Below are 20,921 nucleotides of genomic sequence, written 5' to 3' on the forward strand. Positions count from 1 at the left end.
CATTTGATGAAGTTTTGTAAAAATTTAAGGTTTCAAAAATCGGCTGGAGGCTTCAGGAATTTTCAAAAAGCCGCTGGAGGCTCCGAAACGACTTGAAATTCACCTGCAGTACTTCGTAGGGTATTGAAATTAGTTTTTAGAATAAATTTCAGCTTTACAACTCCAATTTGATGGAATTTTGAGGGAATTTCGAGTTTCAAAAATCTGCTGGCAGGGTATCTAACGGATTTATTTTTGAAAAAATCACTACTTTTTCACTATCTTTTTTTCAACCAAATTTTCAGAATTCCATCCACTCGACTACCCCCCCCCCCATATAAAAAAATTAACAAAGTCAAATTTTGCACATGAAAATTTGTAATTTCAATTAAAATTATTGAAACAACAATACAAATAAACGAGCTTATTACACTTTAGCAGGACATTTTTTAAACACTAGAGATTAATAAAAAAAAAAGAGCGAGGGGAGGCAGAATTTTACATTAGAATTTTTCGCTTTTAGTTTTCCAATGTCTTCAACATCCCAAGATTTTTTTCAAGCAAGCGGATGTCGAAAATATAATTTTATCATTTCAATTTTTGATTTTTTTTTCACGTTAAAGGTTCTTGCTCATCTAATGAAATTGGACGAATAAAAAACTTTTTTTTAACAAACCAAATTTTTAATTTCGAGAGGGAGGCTCATTTATATGTAAAAAACGATGATTTTTAGTGTGATGAATTATTGGTTAGTTATAAGAAGTTTATTACTTCGCTACAAAATTTTGAAATTCAAATAATTTTTTTTTGGAAAATTCAAAATTGAAAAAAAAGCAAACGAGCCCGAGCGAAGCGAGGGAAGACGCTTTCAAAAATTCATGTTTCGAGAAGTGAAAAAAAATTCTTCGTGTAGGGAGGAGTTTACTTTTCTGATTCAAACTTTGAACATTTCTTGAATTTGAAGAAGGGCAAAAGCTCTGAAAAATGTGTAATTCAAGCTCTAAAAAAGTCGACAAATGAATCAGCTCTTTTCTACGGAATAAAGATCGAGAAAAAGGAACGAATTTTAATTTTTTCATTTTTTCACTACCTTTTTGACAAAATTCACTACTTTCACTACCTGTTAGATACCCTGGCTAGAGGCTCCAGAACTGCTCAAAACGGGTTGGAACCGTTTCCAATCGATTTGGCATGTCGATAATAGGATATATTCCAAATTTCAGCTTTCTTGGTCAATTTGGTAAAATTTTGATTTTTCCCTCATTTTTGGCCTAAATGGGATTTTCAAAAATTCACCAAAAATCGAAAAACGCACTTTAGCACTTAAGATTTTGACAGGTGATGAATTTTTGCATGATCTTTCGATCTACCTTTGTAAGGTTTGAAAAATATGTTGAAACGCAAAATCTGCGATTTCAGCTGACCTAATGGCCGCCATTTTGTAAGTAGGGCCAACTTTTTTTTTGGCAAGTTTGTTTTAAAATGTTCCTTAGGATGTCCCCTTTGAGAAAAAAGTTGTCCCGGAGGATCGGCGGGGGGGGGGGGTGCAAGTACTCCTATTGTCATATGCCGGACTAACACCTTCAAGTCCAAAATTTTCCCTCGTTAGTAAAAGTCGAAACATCGCTGAAGTCGACAACAGCGAGAGCCATTTGATAAAACAAAACCCAACACGATATCTGCTCCGCTTCGACACAAGTAATTAAAAACGAAACTTAGCACCAACTCTCAACATTTTCATATAAAACTACACGATGGCGGAAGCTAAACCTCGTGCATCTTCAATTTCACAGCAGCTTAGCATGGGGGACCTACAACCACATGCCATGTTGCCTTTGGCCTATAAAAACCCCCCAAAGACGAGACTCGACACGCGTACGTGAACGAGTAATACATAATTTATAATAAAGGCAGCAGTGGCATACTCTTGTAGTCACAACAACCATACATAGTGCAGCAGTATCGGCTTTCTTTTTCATTTTCTCGACTCGTCTCCCAATCGTGTTCTTTATCTTTTGGCACGTTGTCTTCAAACGGCCTACCAAGGATTAGAAATACCGGCGGGAGATCGGGTATTTGTTCACACACGTATCCACCGCCGCACTAACCAACTACTTCTTTAATCCCAGTCATCCTATATTATAAACCTTACGGCTGCAAACATTTTAATATACCTGTCAAAACGTTATTCACGCGCGCACCAAAACCCCCAACCAGCGTCGTCGTCGTCGTCTGAGCTCTGAAAGCTTTTCCTTTCTTTTCCTCTCTCTTCATTACTCTCTATGTGTTCTTGTTCTTGCCTTTGCTAATGCATCGCGTCGATTTAATATGTACCTATGGAGAAAATACCACCCATTTCGGTTCTCCTTTATCCTCTCCTTTCACTGTTGAAGTTCCTCGCAAAGTTATAAAATACGTATGCATCTCTATTCATAATATTATAAGCTAAAGTACCAAATCCTCATAACGCCATCACGTCAGACCGGTGCAACAAATGCAAATGATTGGCGCATTATTGAAAACAACGCTCTTAAGAAAAACTTTTCCACTCGTCGAAAGCGTAAAAACTTGCCACGAGAGCAGTGTAAGTTGCATCAATTTCGACCAATCAGAATTCAGCACTTGAAACTTCGTATGTACAATCCATATGAAAATAATTCAAATATTTTAAAACATTAATCAAATACCAAAATTCATCCAAAAATCGTTCAAAATGAGAAAGCATGGCGAAATACTGGAAAAAGTTTTATAAGATGAAGTGAAAATTGGAAAAAAAGTCAGTAAAATATTTTGAAATAGTCGAAAAAAATTGGTACAATTAATCCGATGTTGAATCTTGAGAAAAATGCAACAAAATATCAAAATTGATCCAAAAATGGTAACAAATCACGAAAATTGGTGAAGTAAACTAATTAGTTATCAAAATTGAACGCATAAAACAACACAAAGAAACCCCCTAAAATTCACAAAAAATAACCAAACTTACACCAAAGTAATTGGAAATGAAGTCACATTTAAAAAAAAATTTTGATATGAAATTGCCACAAAAAAAATTATTACAATGACAGAAAATCGACAAATTACACAGCACAGTTTACTCTAAGAATTGGCGAAAATCAGACTAGAGATTTTTGATGCAAAAAAGAAAATGGCTGGATTCATCAGAAACTCAGTCAAATAGACGTAAAAATTATAGAAAATTAAGAAAAAGTTGAGAAAATGCTTCAAAATTAAGTGAAACAATCTGAAATTCCAGCAACAGCAACGACCTTTTCATCAATTTTCATCATCATCATTGAACTTTGACCCGGTGAGCTGTTCAGCCCATCTGGGAAAATGTAGAAGAATTGCTCGCCGATGTATGTATCATCAAGTCTTTTCTTTAGTCTTCCTTTACTCCTCCTGCCAGTTGAAGTGTACTCTTTGACTTTTCGAGGGGACCGTTCATCAGGCATTCTGTCAACATGTTTTCGCCATTTCTTTCTGTAATCTTTCACTCGTTTAATGATTGGCTCTGCTCCCAGCTCCTTCAGGATGTCTTCGTCCCTTTTCCTATCTCGTCTAGTATACCCTGCTGTGGCTCGCATGAATCTCATTTCCGCTGCGGTTACTCTGCTTTTTATATCCTTTCTCATTGTCCATGTTTCACTTCCATATAGCAGCATTGGTCTTGCCAGCATATTGTAGATTCTTATTCGAGTTTGGGCTCTGACTTTCCTTGGAGGTATGGCTAGGTTTATAGCTCCGCTTACTCTCAGGAATTTACTGATTTCAAGTTGTGAGTCAACTTCTCCTTCATATGACAGCTCACATCCGAGATATTTAAAGCTTTTAACTTGTTCCACTGGCAGTCCATTTACAACGATTTTACTGCGTATTGGCTCATCTTGTCGATGGTCTTTTGGAGCTGATTGTAGAACTCGTCACTTTCCTCCTCTTTGCCTTCCTCTGGAGCATATACGCCAATCACTGAAATATCTGTGTTCCCAAATTTCAGATTTATCTTGATTTGTCTTTCACTCCATATTCTATATGCCTGGATGTTGTCTTTGAGTCTGTTCATCTGGGTATAAATCATAATCCCTGCTTTAGCACATTCAGCTTTTCCTACTTCAGCATATACTCGGGTAAATTCTCCTTGTTCATCGGTGCCCGCTGCCCTTTTTCTTGGTTTCTGTGATAACAGCTATGTCTATGTTTCTCTGAATCAAGATGTATTCCAGCTCCTCTTCTTTTTCATTTATTCCTCGCACATTCCAGGTAGCAATCTTCAGCCTGTTCTGTTTCTTCCATAGCGTGTGCTTTTTTGCCTGTTGCCCAACAAGGTTCTCTGATTTTCCAGCCAGTGTTTCCTTATTTTTGTTTTCTCAAGAAATTGTTTTTTTCACTCCTATGGGTTTCTAGCCCAAGGAAGTATAGCTTGATGAGGGGGCTGCCCTCTGTGCCTTCAAGCCGACTTTCCCATGTCTAGCACTAGCAGTATTTATGACTCTTGAGTATTGGGGTTTGCATGCTTCGCTTCTCTTCCTGTCGTTGCTTCAGGGATATTTTCCAATTGTTTTCTCCTCTCCCCTACTTCCTGAGACAGCTTGATGTTATAGCCCATTCAGGTTGCAGCTTTGACGCTGGGCACACACCAAGGTGTTAGGTTTGGTCTTAGCCTCGTCCTCAGCTTCCAGCCCGCCAAAGATGAGTTACTGGCCTCTGCGACATGGATGCTCCAAACCTCTCTTAAGGTTTGTCTTCTCTACTCCACGGACTGGCAGTTGTAGCGTAGATTGTACTTACCTCAAGCTGGCCCAAGAGGCCTTCATCAATTTTTATACAGATTATGCCAATTTTTTTTGATTTTTGATCATTTTCATTTTATGATATTTCATCAACTTCTACTTCATTTTCATTCAACAGATTTTCTATTTTAGCTCAATTTTTATAAATTTCACAAAATTTTCATCATTACGATTTTACAGCCATTGTGATTTTAATTTTAAAACAAATTTGACGAATCGTGTCTCCGTTTTTATGATGAATCGTGACATTTCCAAGCTCATTATTGACCACTGAAGATGATTCGATCGCGAACGATCAGATCATAACATATAAATCATTCGAAAACGACTGAATCACAACAAAAATAAATACACTGAGAGAGGGTTCGGCAAAATTTGACTTTTTTGAATCCATCAGTGAGAATTTGAATATGATTCATTCGCGAACGAGTTGCAAAGACGAAAAATCGATTGCGAATGAACGAATCACCGACAAGTAAATCAAACCAGATAAAAAATTGAGCCATAAATTAACCATAAACCTTTATATACAAAATCTTTTAAAAAAATTTATTTGATTCGTTTGTGAATCATTTTCTCAGAGGAGAAAACCCGTTCACGAACAAATGAATCACTGAAAACCAAGATATGTTTAAATGACACAAAAGTCAATTTCAATCTCATTATTGAAAAAAAAAAAAAAAAAAAACTCCACATCGTTCGTTCGCGAACGATTCGTTCGGGATCAAAAAAAATATTCGAAAACAATTGAATCATAAAACTACCTAAATCAAATACTTATTGTGAAAGAGGACGTGGCAAAATTTGACTCTTTCCAATCCATCTGTAAGAACCGAATATGATTCATTCGCGAACGACTCAATCGAAGCCCAAAAATTGCTTAGGAATGAATGAATCGTCAATACGATAGGTCACATTACAAATCTATTTTTTAAAAAACAAGGGAATTCGTTCGCGAACGATTCGTTTAAACACGACGAATCATTTGAAAACGCAACTAAATCATTCGTTTAAACACGACGAATTATTTGAATACAACTAAATCACTTGGAAATCAAATCAGATAATACATACTACACGACAAAATGAAACACTTTTTAACCTATCAATGAAACCTGTGAATGATTCGTTGACGAACGATTCGCTCGGAACAGGAAAAACGTTCTCGAACGAATGAATTATTCAAAATCAAATTACGGCTGGATGAAATGACGAAACGCAACCATTTTAATCCTATTATCAAAAACTGGACTTGATTCGTTCGCGAACGATTTGTTCAGGATCGATAAATCATTCGAATTCAAATCCATGAGTAAATCGAAGATGATTCGTTCGCGAACGACTCGATGAAAGATGAAAGACCGATTGTGGTTTGTGAAACCAGATGAACGATTTTATCATAATACTTGTCACTACAAATCCACATTTCATTATGTCAACAAAAATTGAAACTGATTCGTTTGAGAACGATTCGCTGAGAAAACGATGAATCATTCGAGAACGACTGAATTACTTGGAAATGATAACAGACACGACAAGACTACACGAAACATTTTCAATCAAACAAAAAAATTGCGCATGATTCGTTCGCGAACGATTCGGTCAGACGAGAAGAATCGTTCGCGAACGAATGAACCACTGAAAAATTGAATCAGGTAGATGACAAATGAAGAAACGTTGACAGTTTTAACCCATTATTCAAAACTGTATTCTCAATTCGTTCGCGAATGATTCGCTCAGAATCTACAGATCATTCGAGAACAATTTGCTACGATACTAAATCAAATTCAGTGAAAGAGGCCATGACAAAATTTGACTTTTTAAAATTCATCAGCAATGAGCATAAAGATTGAAGTGATGAAAAAATCGTTCACGAACGAATGAATCACTGATGAATCAAATTAGGTGCAGATGAGCTAATCAAATCATGAAAAAAAAAAAAAAATGAAACAACAATTTTTGAATACTTCGATACGAGGATGAATAACTTCATGAGATCTGTGGGCACGAATAAGTCCATGTAAACTACATGCTCGCTTTTCGAGACAAGCCACCAGTTGCAGCCTTTGCCGAGAGGGTTAGCTCTAGCGGCGAGAACGATTGCCCTCATTTTGTCATGTACCTACGTAAAACGTGTAATAACATAATGTAGGTAGTAAGCAAGGCACACGCTATCGAGTCGAATTAGATTCTTGTTCTGGACGTGTGAGTCTGGCTATGGCTGTGCGAACAAGTCGTATCGTACGTATACATTTGTCAGAACGTTAATCCGACTCCACTATACTCCAGCATCCACTACGCTCTTCCAGTAGGACCTATACGTAGTACGTACCTCGTACCTCGTACAGCACGTCTACGCCAACTAAATACGGTAAAATAGCTCCATTCAACGGACACATTGTCACGGCGCATTTGTCGTATCCATGTTTATATAGTACGTAGTCGGATGAGACGGTAATGCTATTTTCACCTCTCCTTACTTCTCGCTTCTAATAATGGCTTTTCTATATAGTAGCGTCTCTTCGCTTCGTTATTTTTTGCCGAAGAGTTTTTCTTATGCTCGATATCACGCCCCTCTCCCCCTCCCCCCATTCACCCCTCATTTCCGCAAAGTCAGCTATTTTTTCTCTCCTTTTTTCCCGCAGTAACATTAGCAGCGCAGAAGCGACCGAGCGAGCGGGCGAGTTGTAAATATACATTCGATATTTTTTCTTTCTCTTCGTCGTCGTCGTGGTCGTCGTCGTCGTTGTAAAACTGTCACCAAAGTGTATCCTTTTCGCGATAACGTCGCATGGGCGCGGTTAGGAGGGGGGCACTGCTGTTGCGTAGATCACATTACTCTAGCTGTATGTATATGAATAGTGGTGGTTTTATTCTCTTGTTTCGCGCGTCTTCTCTCGCTCCAGTGATTAACGAGGTTGCGAGGAAGAAAAAAAAATAGACCAGCCCAAGCTGCCGAAGTGATGGTTTGTCTATACGAGTTGTTGTACAAATCTACTTCTTCTCCATACTCGTTCCATCATCCCATAAACGGTGGAAAAGTTAACAGAAGTGATTGCAGAAGCGATATAGATCTATCGGTTTTCGTTCGAAGTGTCGTTGTGATAAATACGTGCAGTTATTTGAAGCTGATTTTCTTTCGAATGTTTTTTTTTTTTTTTTTTTTTTTGGAAGTAATGATAACACTGAATCTATTGTGACCATTTTCAGACTTGGAGCCTCCAACAAAAGTCGACCACTCTCCAGTCATTTCAAATTGCTTTAGAAAGATTTCAGCAGGACTTTTTGACCAAGTTTACAAAATTTTCGTGGGGGAGGGGTTAAAATTCGTCATTTCAATATTTTGTTCAACAAATTTTCAACTTTTTGGAGATGGGAAATGAATCAAGTTTTGACATTTTTCAGATTTGAATGACGAGTTCTCTAAAGATTTAAAATTTTTAGAAGGAAATCAAACTGGAACGAGCAAAATGAGGACAGATGCTTTTGAAAAGTACCTAATCTCTTTAAACTTCCACATAAAAAAAACCTAATTTAAAAAATTTTAAAGCTTGATTTTAAAAAAACAGGATAAAAAAAGACAAAAAGGAGACTTTACCTGCAATTTTGGCAAAAGAGCAAGAATTTTGAAAATTTTGGAAAAACAGAACTGTTTTGACAGTTTTGGCAAATAGGACTATCACCAAAAAATGCAATTTCATATGTAAGAAGTCATTTTTAATACAAGTATATTTTGTGTGTTTCTCACGCTATTTTCGTCGTCTTGGTGCATTTGGTGTTTCCGATACCTCCTGGGGTGTCGGCTCGTGGAGCAAAATACGCATATAGATTTTTATGATGCACAAATATGCATTATTGGCAGCTGCATTGAGTTGCGTTTATTATGAGGGGTTATCTTAGCGACCATGGGTGACGGAGGCAAGGGTTCTCCCACTTATTTGAGTACAAATATACCAGCAAAGAGTTAGGCTGAGCACAGAGATCTCAGTCGTTATAAGACTTTGTTGAAGTAAAGTGCCTGTGCTTGCTGCTGCTATTTTTCCCTGGTTGCCAAGAGATAAGGTAAGTGCAGCTAATTATGCCACATTGGCAATTACGCCACTACCGCAGTTCTCATAGTAAACTGGTAGATGGCGCCCGTGTGACGATTTTTAGGTGATTGTACTGTTAAAGCCAAGGTAAGAAAACCAAAAATATCACCAGACTGGATAATTTTCTGAACTGTGGCTCACTTTTTCGTAAATTTGATGCAAAAAAAAAAACGTCATGTTAAATTGACCACAGTTTGGAAATGTGCTGTAATTTGTAATAAGGGCGAAAAAAAATGTTGAAGAGATGTTTCCTGTAGTAAATTTAATGATGATTTCAATGCGATAAACAGTTTTTTGTCATTTCTCAATGTAAGTATCGAAATGTTGAAAATTACGCCACTTTAACAAAACTCTTTCAGGACTTTCACATATTTGACCAAAATCCTAAGAAATAATTTTTAGCGACGTTTTTATCAATAATTGTAAATAATTTTTTTTGGTGGTGGGGGGAGAGTGGCAGAATTACCTGCATAAATGTTGATGAATACACCACTTTGATGAATAATTTTCAGAAATGGAGGGGTGGGATAAGGGGAGGGGTAATGGAAAACATTTTTTTAGGGACAGGTAGCCAATAAGATGCCCAAAATGCCAAATGATTTTTACTGATGTTTTCATAGATTTTAAATAGTTTTTTGGGGTGGTGGCATAATTACCTGCACCTGTTGATAATTACGCCACTTTTGTAAAAAATTTTCAGGAGGAGATTGGCGGTATTGGGGGAGGGGTGAGAACAAAAATTTTTTCGTGAAAGGTAGCTAATAAGATGTACTTTGAGGTGGTTCATACACATTTTTGCCAAAGATGCATTTTAACCTCACTAAATGACCTCAAACCTTAGGGTGGCGTAATTACCTGCACTTACCTTACTTGCTCCATTGACATAGTATTGACAATTACGATTTTGATATCAGTATTACGCGAATATGTAAGTGATGTAAGTTATCTTACTGAGTACAAAGATACATGAATACTTGTTAGAATATGTTTTGCTTTAGTTATTTGAATGATATCATGGTGCATTGAGCATGCAATGTAACTAGATATGATTTTAATTGAGACAGTGATTGTGATTAGTGCAGTGGTCGCCTTTTGATACGCGCATTGTATGTCTTGTCAGTGAGTCAGGACCCTACAGGGGACTCATAGAGGTATCACTATGCAGTATATGTGAAGAGCCATACAGGCAACGATGTGTCCTCTCGGATAAATCTGTGTTGGTGCCTAGGGTGTTGCTGAACAGCGCTGCTAGTTAGCCATTGAAGATCATTCCGTTGTACTGACACTGATGGGTGAACCACGGGTAGAATTGGTACTCTAGTCCGAAGCATCTCCACAGTTGGCAGTGGCTGAGAATGCACGGCCTGAGACAGAGGTATTTTAGAAATGATTGAGATATTTATGAGTTATCTACAAGTTATTTACGAGCCTTGCATGATCTATGAGTAGTACATGTGTGTACTCAAAAGCGATTATTTTTATTACAGATCGCTTATCATTCATCTTAGTTCCAGCCAAGCCAGAACTACAGACCTGACAACCTCAGTTGAATGATATTTATGATTTGATTTAGATAATTAGCTAATTTGCATATTTCGATATATATTTTTCCTGACACCTGTGTTTGATAATTAATAAATAGTCGTGTGGTTTGTAATAGCTATTTACTGACGTCTTTTCGAATGGCTATATTTTCAAACTAGGTACTTTTCGGAGTATCTTTTACACATATGGTTTTCAGAGTGTAGAAGACAAATTTTGATTTGCTTTTGTGATAGGATCTCTGTAGCGTTCCCTCGCCTTCTCACCTATTTAATTAAAATCAAAAAAATTGTGTGACATATTATGTTTAGTTATGTTTTTGGGAACGCTGAATACAAATTTCAGCTTGATTTTTTGAAATTGTGTGACAAAAATCAACAAATGGGTTTTCATGGGAGCTGCTTTGTCTCCTAAAAATCCAATTATCCAAATTATACTCCTGACTGGAGAGGAGGGAATTTCATAATTCTTCAAAATTCAACGTTGGTGTAAAAGGGTGAGCTTTTGGAATCAGCAGTTTCATTTTCAAGGACAGTGCCGCATTAAGGGTTTTGTGGGCCCTATGCCGTAACCCCTAACTCCAAAAATTTTGTGCCCTGCCCCCACCCCCCACCCCTTCCAAAAGAATTGATCCAATAAACAAATTTTAACCCAATTTTTTTAGCATTCGTTGCTTATTTGCTAAGGGAAAACTTTAATTGAACGACAGATTAAGTGAATTGCACGACAGAAAAATCCCACAACGAAATCGTGTTTTTGAACGACATCGATTTAACGACAGTTTTGGTCATTAAAACGACAGCATTGAACGACAGACCTCGAACGACAAGCATAGAAAATTCACGCCGCGAGAAAGGGAATGCACGACAAACATGGGAAAGCCTGACGAAATTATTTCAATTGCCCGGTTGAATTGTGTCCCTTTTTTGAGTGAGGTGGCCATCTCACTACCAATTTGGACGAAGTCATATCAATGGACTGTTAGCGATGTAGAAGATTCCTGTTCTTCTAAAGGTCAACTCTTCTTGTCCTCACATAAAAAACTCGTTTTTATGCCTCTCAAAATGCAAATTTTCGGAAGCTTTTGCCCTCGCTTATTCCCTTTTCTTTTTCAAAAGTAACTTTCTTCAAAAAAACATCATTCCAATATTAAAATTTAAAAAAATAAAATAAAGTAAACTCTTCGCATTAAAAAAAAAAAAAAACTCATCTTTAGGCATCTCAAAATAAATATTTTCAGAAGTTCTCGCCTTAGTTTCGCTCGGCCCAATTTGTTTCTCATTTTAAAATAGACAAATTTCACATTTTGAGGCCTCCAAAAATCCGAAAAAGAAAACAAAAATGTTCATAAGTCACATGAATATTGTATCAATTGGCCAAACTTGATGCATGTTTTATTTATTTTTAATTTAAAAGGTTGATAATCAAAGTTTTGAAAGTTTAGCTATTGTTTATATTATATCTGAGGAAGTATCCCGTTCGAAGAGAATCTTGTGAAAAAAATTACACCTCCCCTCCAAAAAAACTTCTTTAATTAAAGTATGGGGTAAGCATAGAAAATTGAAAAAAATGGTCTGGAAAAATGGAAAAATTGGTCTGGATCTGTCTGGAAAACCTGGAAAAGTCAGGGAAAATCATTTCCAGAAATGAGTGGACACCTTGCAGTAGAAGCAAAAAATGTGCCTGTAGGGCAGAAGAGGAAGAGGGGTAGGAGAAATAAGGCAAAAAAGACACTTCTCATATAATTATTCATACTGTTCTTATGTTACATTGATATCTTTAATAATTAATTGTTTTTGGAAATTTTATTTTGTGAATAAATTCGTCGCTTTTATCATTATGTCGTCGTTCATTTCCTAAAGTCGTCGATGCATTTCATTCAATTTGTCCGGCATATGCTGGCGTTCACTTGATTTTTTTGGCGTGCACTTGAATTTTTGTTGTCGTGCAATGGTTGAAAACTGTTTCCGTCGTTAGAAAAGTGGTTTTTGGGACGTTAGCATCTGTCGTGCAAAACACTTTTTTTTTTGTCGTTCAAATCATTTAATCTGTCGTGCCGATAAATGGCACCCATTTGCTAATAATTTTGTTCCTTTTATGTTTTTACTGACTTTCGGTGCCTGTTACATGAGCGTTACTTGTTACCGTACCTATATTAAGATTTGAAAATGAAAATATACTTAGCGTCTGTTTTCTTCTTTTTTCATTTTTTTTAGAGAGAGAGCAAAAAAAAAGCTCATCAGCTTCGTGGACCCCTAAACCTTCGTGGGCCCTAGTTCCAGAACCCCTGGAACTAATGGGTAAATTGGCACTGTTCTAGGAGCATTTGATCCGTGGAAAGTATGGATTTAATCAGTTATAAATGGGATATTTTTCATTGCAATAAAATGATGGAATTTGTCGCATCGCATCGTAAATAAAATCTTTATGGTATCCGCATCACATCGGCGATAATTACCAGCACACGAAGCATGTCGGTCCTGCGACGTAGGTACGTATTTGCTGCTGGACATGAATGGCGGCATTTTATCCGCGGATTATTGGGTCCGTTAACCCGATTGACTGGTAGGGTAGATTTTGGAAACGGTAGCCAGCGCAGCGTGTCGACCGACTCTTCTATATAGTATAATACGAGTAAAGACACGTTAGGCGTAGGTACATTTTCGTAGAACGAGAAGGGAAAACGCGTACCAAAATGTAGTAGAGATAGAGAAACTCACACACGGTTCAGGTGTGCGTTCATTGAAGCATGTTCCCGATTCGATCGTAAATACGCAGGCCGCGATGCGGTGCCGTTGAAACGACGTAAACGTGGCTCCTCGTTTGTGTCGTCTCTTCTCCACCGAGCAACCATTTCGTTAATAATTATAATTACAATGCAGTCGCCATTGGCGTTTTAATTTTCTAACGTCGTAAATCTACGTATAAGCGGCACGACGCTATTTCGTTGGTATTACTGTGCATGCTTCGTGCTGTGCTTTGGCTTATTACTCTACGAGTATATGGGTATTGGGTAGAGTAAAGTATCTACGCGAATCTATGTATGTACCTAGCGGATCGTTTGAACCGCACTTTTTAGCCGAGTCTTCGTGCATGGTTGAAAAGGCTTTACTCAAAATGGCGAGTAGATCTGGGTAGTTTCGCGTTAGATTTCCCATGGTGTCTGTTAGGTGATGTAAATTACGCCGAGTGTTTTTGAATTATGTGTATTGAGATGTATCGGAGGACCCTCAGCTGAGACATGACTCGCAATAGTGTGTAACACAGATATTCTGCTTGGTCGAAATTTTATTCCTATACAGAAATTGGCTCTATGTTGGATTGTTGGTAAATAGACCAGTCTCGATTGAAAAATTACTGAGATTGGATTGGCAAAACGTCACCAAAAGACTACCTGTCTTCAACAGAATTTTTCGAAAGCTCTCCACTCGACCCCCCCCCCCCACACACACACACACACACACACACACACACACACGCACAAAACATATTAACAAAATCAAATTTTCACGGGAAAACTTTTCAAAAAAATTGAACTTGAAAGAAAATTTGTACACAGAGTATTTCTTAATTTCAATCAATTTTTTAAATAATTATTTGAAGCTTTTGGTTGCGCATTCGAATTTTTTCATTTTTTCACTGCCTTTTTGACAAGCATTATTAAAAATGGGGTATCTACTAAGTAAGGAAATTTCATTTCAACAACTCAATTGGGTGAAATGTTGTGGAAATTTCACTACTCAAAAATCTGCTAGAGGGCTCCAAAACTACCCCTAAAAATGGTTCGAAACCGTATCCGATCGATTTGGAGGGTCGAAAACTGAACCCAAATCAAATTTCAGCACTCCTGGTCTATTTGGTAAAATATTGATTTTTATCCATTCTTGACCAAAGTTTAGTTTTTGAAAAATCTATTAAAAATCAAAATTGTTTATGAACTCGAAAATCTGATCTGCTGTTTCCAAATTCGTATGTGGAAAATCAGATCACCTCGATTAAAACCTGATGGACAATTATTTCGGCTGATTTTCAAATTCTGTTATTTTTTTTTGATTTACCATCGAAAATGAAAGGTCACTGTGTAGAAATGACTTACGTAACTTTTCTCATAAGGATTATAAAATTACTTACTCATTCTCATACGCGAGTTCATATTCTAGTATCATTTTTGTAAGGAAATTCGTACTCACCTGAAACAAAAAAAAATTAAGGTGGATTAGTCATGTTATACAATTATTGGTTAATCAACAGATATACGATGAAATAATAATGGTCTTGGGCCAAAGTAAAAATTCTGACCATCTCGACGTTTAATAAAGAGTCAGTAATGAAAAATGAGAGAAAAAAATCAAAATCTTACCAAATTGACCTAGAAAGCTGAAATGTGGAGTATACTTTATTTTCAAATGCCAAATCGATTGGAAACTGTTTCAGACCTGGAGCCTCCAGCAGATTTTTGAAATTTGATAATTAAAATTTCATCAAACGGAGATGGATAGTCGAAATTTACTCTGCACTCCAATTTTAGCACTCGCTGAACACTACTTGAGGTGGATTCAAGTCATTTTGGAGCATTGTTCAGCAACTTTTTGAAAATTCCTGGAGTCTCCAACAGATTTTTGAATCTTAATTTCCACGAAATTTCATCAAATGCAGTTGGAAGGCCGAGCTTTATTCTGCAAACTACTTTTAATATGCTATGAGGACGACTGCCGGTGGATTTCAAGTAGTTTTGGAGCTTCCAGCGACTTTTTAGAAATTACTGGAGCCTCCAGCAACTTTTTAGAAATTACTGGAGCCTACAGCAACTTTTTAGAAATTACTGGAGTCTCCAGTAGATTTTTGAAACTTGAAATTTCGACAAAATTTCATTTTTAACTGCATTTGATGAAACGTCGTGGAAATTCAAGTTTCAAAAATCTGCTAGACTCTAGGAATCTTCAAAAAATCGCCGGAGACTCCAAAATGACCTGAACCCACCTGAAGTCGTTTTCATAGAGTGTTAAAATTGAAGTGCAGAGTGAATTTCGGCTTTCCATCCCCGTTTGATGAAATTTCGTGAAAATCTCAAGTTTCAAAAATCTACTGGAGGCTCCAGTAATTTTCAAAAAGTCGCTGGAGACTCCAAAACGACTTATTTTGTGGGAATTTCAGCGTTCAAAAATCTGCTGAAGGCTCCAGAACTACTCTAAACGGTTTGAAACCGTTTCTAATCAATTTGGCAGGTCGAAATTAGCGTATGTTCGAAATTTCAGCTATCTAGGTTAATTTGGTCAGATTTTGATTTTTTCCCTCATTTTAACGCAAAATCTGCGATTTCGGCTGACATGTCAATCAAAATTGCCACCTTTTTTTGAGTAAGGCCATGTTTTTTTTGGAGAACAAGGGCTAGAAATATTCCTTAGGACTCCCCCTTTAAGAAAAAAATTGTCCCGGATGATCGACAGGGGGTGCAATAGATCCTCATGCGGGTCCCCCAACCACTTGGTCTCCAAAGCTCTAACAAACTAATAATTGTCCGAGTAAAACGGTTTCAAAAATGAAAAAATGTTGATAGATTTCAATTTTTATTTTTTTCCAAGTTTGGGAAACTCTATACTACGAGCCAAAAATAGCTTGAGGCACAGGAGGAGGATTGCTTCGAAGAGTAATGTTTGGGTGAGGGCTCAATGATTCCTCAATTAATGATCGAGCCACGATCCGATTCGTCAAAATCCACACCATTGAGAAGACTACCTACGTAACCAAGCAACAGTTTTAATGGAAAATATTTGAAAATCGAGCGAAAATAGAATATTCCGCTTAGACTGGGGCGCGGAAACGACGTTTATGCTATTGTTACACGATGTTGTTAATGACACCTCGTGCTCGCGGTCTCTTTGAAGCCGAGCTTGGGTAATTTTCCGCTCGAAAAAATATGGAGAAGAAATTAAAAACGATTGTAGAAAAAGAGTAAAGAAACCGTCGGGGTGGTCGGGTCGGATCGTGTTTTTGTTGGTTGAAATTTTTACGTCGCTTTTGATGTGAAAATAGGATTTTTCGTTTTTTACGAGTAAGTACGTCAAGTCTGTTTAGGTCACGCGGAGCGCGAAGAAAAAAAAACGCCAACAACGTTTTTCGGTGTTTTTAAAAAGCAGATTCGTTTTCTTTCTCGCTCCATGCGAGAAAGCCAAGAAGTTGAATTTTCTCAAAACGTGTAAGCGAGGAAAACGAGAAGGACGAAGTGCTGCGGCGAAGAAGCGGAGAGATGGACGCCGTAAAGAATATGGGATTGAGGAGTTTGGTCACATAAATGAAGAAAATGCAGATAGAACAAGAGGGTACGAGTAGTATGTGTATTGGTATGCCATGGTATGGCGATGGTGCTGGCGTATGTATATACCGATGCCAAGAATTAATATCGTGTTTTCCGTATCAATATTCGTATCGTATTTGTTCGTCGACGGAGTAATTTCGAGATGAAAGTTTTTTCTTCGTGTGGTTTTTTTTCCTTCTTCTTCTTCTTCTTCTCATAAATACATTGCCACAGGCGGCATAAGCAGTGCACAAGCGACGACGAAGAAGACGACGTTGCGGCGAGGGCCAAGTTTTCATGTACGAGTATTTTGAAGCTGGCATTGCAGAAGGGGTGGAGGGGGAGTATTGACAAAGTGGCAAAGCACTTGTGTTTTAGCAGGTCGAGACCGCGAGACGGAACGTTGCAAATAAGGCACGTATTTTTAAAGGTATTTGTTGGAATTTCTTTTTCATGTTGATTCGAAGAGTTTCGATCTATGAGCACGTATGTACAACACACTGGACGCGGTCGGGGTTCTGTATCGTCGTATATACGACCAGGGAAAAAAAACAATGTACGAAGAAGGGTAGACGAGGTGGAAAAAAATTCGTCGGCGGTTTATTTGGCACACGTGTTATTTCTCATTTGATCAGCGAAATACGTCGGTATATATTTTTTTGTTTCGCTATTCACGGTGGCGGTGGCGAAAAAGGTCGCGGTGCGAAGGCAGGAGAGAGCCCAATGAGTAAAGTAGGTATATCGAGCTGACTCGGCTGTTTAATTCGGCTCGTACGTATACAGAGCCTCACATTCCTGCTCGGTTGTGGCTCTTTTTTTTTCCTTCAACGTAGGTATATTTTTTTTCGACTACGTACGATATGGCGAGACGAAGACGACGCGGCGCGGCGGCAGCCGAATAAAGTGGCTGGTAAGATAGAAGGCGACGTACTATGCGAGTAATAAAGGTATAATATGGAGACCACGACGGGTTATTATTAATAAGAATAATACATCAAGCGAGCCTTTTGCCTTTGAATGGAGCAGCGTAGTAGTAGGTATACTAAGCGGCAAAGAGAGCTTTTAGGTTGCATGGGTCCCACGTCAGGGATTTCCGTTGCTGTAGCCCCGTACACAACCCTTATCTGTATAGGTAATTATGATAATTATTCATTTACTACCGGCCAGCTGGACGGTGCGCGGAACGCTGGCTTGCGTGTGCCCGAAGAAATTCTAAAGACCTTGTCTTAATTAAAGAGGTAACCGGGTCGGCGATACTGTGGCCTCTCTTGGTCGTCTATTGACCATACGCGTTTCGTATTTTACAGTTGTTTGTTGAACGTTAACGTCGTTGCAGCGTTTTGTTTCTGTTGTTGTTGTTGTTGCTCCTGCTGCTGCTGCTGTGAAATAGTTAAACCATTATCGGCGGCGGTGCGCCGCGCCGAACCGTCCGGCAAAAGGTTCTTTAACGTAGAGTTAATGAAACCCAGCACCCGAAGCTTCCGCGGTCATCGTGATATTATTTTATTGTTTGTATTCGAACTGAACGGGGCGTAATAAACAAAGCGATTTTTCCCTAACAAATTTTTAAACCTAACAATAGCTGCAGTTGATTGTTAATTGGATGTGGAGTTTGCAAGATGACTTCATTGATTTCTTATGGTCATTTTCATCTTTGAATTGATTGTAAAGTATCGAAAGAAGTCGAATTTTTCATTTCGTTCAGAAATTTAGGTTACTCAACTTTTTTTGCATCCGAAAATTATAGCATTTTCTCCTCATGTATCTTATTTCATATCTTTAATTTCAAAATTTACACTACAAAGACGACATGTTACACGATATTTGACAATTTTTTATGCTTGGACCAAAATTCTAGAACTCTGCCCCCCTCCCTCAACCACCCAACCACCCACCACCTCACCCCTCTCCTCCTTCCCAATCCAGGGATTGTACATACTCGAATTTTTCTCAAAAAAAGGAACTTTGGTAACCAAAACTGCTGGAAAAAGTAACCAGAAAAATCATCAAAATTCAAAATACAAACATAATACGAGCCATGTATCAACACTTCGAAAGTAAACTGGGTAAAAATGCGAAAAGGAAGCATGAAAAAAATATTGGATTCTGGAAACAGTCGAACTAATGAAAAAATTTCGAAATTGGGGGAGGGGGAGTCCACCGATATAGGAAGGAACTAAAATTTAATCTTATCCAAAATCATTTCGAAAAATCAAACAAAAAAAAATATCTACCAATTTCATTTTAAAAATTCGAATACGAAAAAATGTATACTGTGCTTCAAAAATCTACAAAAATCCCAAATTTATGAGAAAAAGACATCAAAACTTGGAAAAACTTGACACAATGAATTTCCAAAAAAAAAGGCAACAAAAATATTGAAATTGGGAGAAAATGACCAAAACAGGAAGCAGAGGAATGATCAAGATCTGGAGAGAAAAAAAATTGGTCAAAGAATAATGTGGAAAAACATCAAAATCATAAGTCCCCGGGAATAAAACCCAAGAGCGAAATTCAACATAAAAGCACTAAAAAAGAAAAAACATAATTATTAAAAATTTAAAAAAAAACTCATGAAAACTCATGCTAAAATTGCGGAAATTTCACAAAAATTCAGGCAAAAGAAAAAACACGAAAATTCGGGAAAATCGTCGAAAAATCAGGAATTAAAATCTACGAGAATTTAAAAGAATAAAATGCGAAAAAAATCAAGAAAGCTCCAAAGAATTCAAAATAAAAACATTGAGCCTCAGAATCAAAAAAAAAACAAAAAAAAAAAACTCTCAAAAACTCAAAAAAACTGTAAAAAGGACAAAAAATTACTAAAATTTGGGGAAAATTTGAAAGAAAATTTCATAGAAATCGCGAAAATTTAAGAAAAAAAGGTTTTGTCGAAATTAAGAACAAAAAAGTCAGAAAAACGAATCAATAAAATACAAAACAAAATCATGGGAGGAATGAAAATGTAAAACTCTCGAAAATTCAGTTCAGGAAAAAAAAATCACTGAAAATTGAGGACAAATTGAACTCGCGAGAATTAAAAGTGTATACGAATTCGAAAAAAAAAATCGACGAAATTTTGAAGAAAATCATCGACAAATTTCAAGCAAAACTCAAGAGTACGATTCGAGAGAAAAAAATAATTTCAATTTGGAAAAAAAATTGTTCAAAGAGAGAGAAATCCCGATTTTCCAAAAAAAAAAGCCATACAACCTATCAAAAAGTCGCTGAAGGTTCCAAAACGGCTTGAAATCCACCAGCAGTCTACTTTGTAGCGTATTGAAATTAGTTTGCAGAATGAATTTCGACTCTCCATCTCAGTTTGATGAAATTTTGGAGAAATTTAAAGTTTCAAAAATCTACTGGAGGCTCCAGTAAGTTTCAAAAAGGTCGCTGGAGGCTCTAAAATGACTTGAACCCACCTGAAATCGTCTTCAGAGGGTGTTAAAATTGGAATGTAGAGTAAATTTCATATTACTATCTCCATTTGATGAAATTTTGTGAAAATTTAAAGTTTCAAAAATCTGCTGGAGGCTTTAGAAATTTTCAAAAAGTTGCTGGCAGCTCCAAAACGACTTGAAATCCACCAGCAGTTCACTTCGTAGCGTATTGAAATTAGTTATTAGAATATATTTCAGCTTTACAACTCCAATTTGATGAAATTTTGTGGGAATTTCGAGTTTCAAAAATCTGCTGGAGGCTCCAGAACTGATCAAAACGGTTTGAAACAGTTTCCAATCGATTTGGCATGTCGAAAATAGGGTATATCCCAAATTTCAGCTTTCTTGGTCAATTTGGTAAAATTTTGATTTTTTCCCTCATTTTTGGCTTAAATTGGATTTTCAAAAATTCTCCAAAAATCGAAAAACGCACTTTAGCACTTTAAATTTTGACAGGTGATAAATTTTTGCATGATCTTTCGATCTACCTTTGTAAGGTTTGAAAAATGTCGTGCAAGTCGTATGTTGAAACGCAAAATCTGCGATTTCGGCTGACCTGTCAATCAAAATGGCCGCCATTTTGTAAGTAAGGCTAACTTTTTTTTGAGCAAGTTTGCTTTAAAATGTTCCTTAGGATGTCTCCTTTAAGAAAAAAGTTGTCCCGGCGGATCAGCGGGGGGGGGGGGTGCAATTACTCCTATTGTCATATGCTACCTGCTAAACCATCACTTTACACCAATATTGCGTATTTAGAAATTTTCGAACTTGAACCCCCCCATGTCAT

At 37.2% G+C, this 20,921-nt stretch overlaps 1 protein-coding gene across 11 annotated transcripts in view; it reads right to left on the reverse strand.

Annotated features, from left to right (window-relative positions):
• The window catches only part of Lar (tyrosine-protein phosphatase Lar), a 389,327-nt gene that overhangs the window by 147,993 nt on the left and 220,413 nt on the right, over positions 1-20,921 (reverse strand). The gene's annotated exons all lie outside the window — the stretch shown is intronic.

Source organism: Planococcus citri, chromosome 3, assembly GCF_950023065.1.
Source record: "Planococcus citri chromosome 3, ihPlaCitr1.1, whole genome shotgun sequence".
Lineage (NCBI taxonomy): Eukaryota > Metazoa > Arthropoda > Insecta > Hemiptera > Pseudococcidae > Planococcus > Planococcus citri.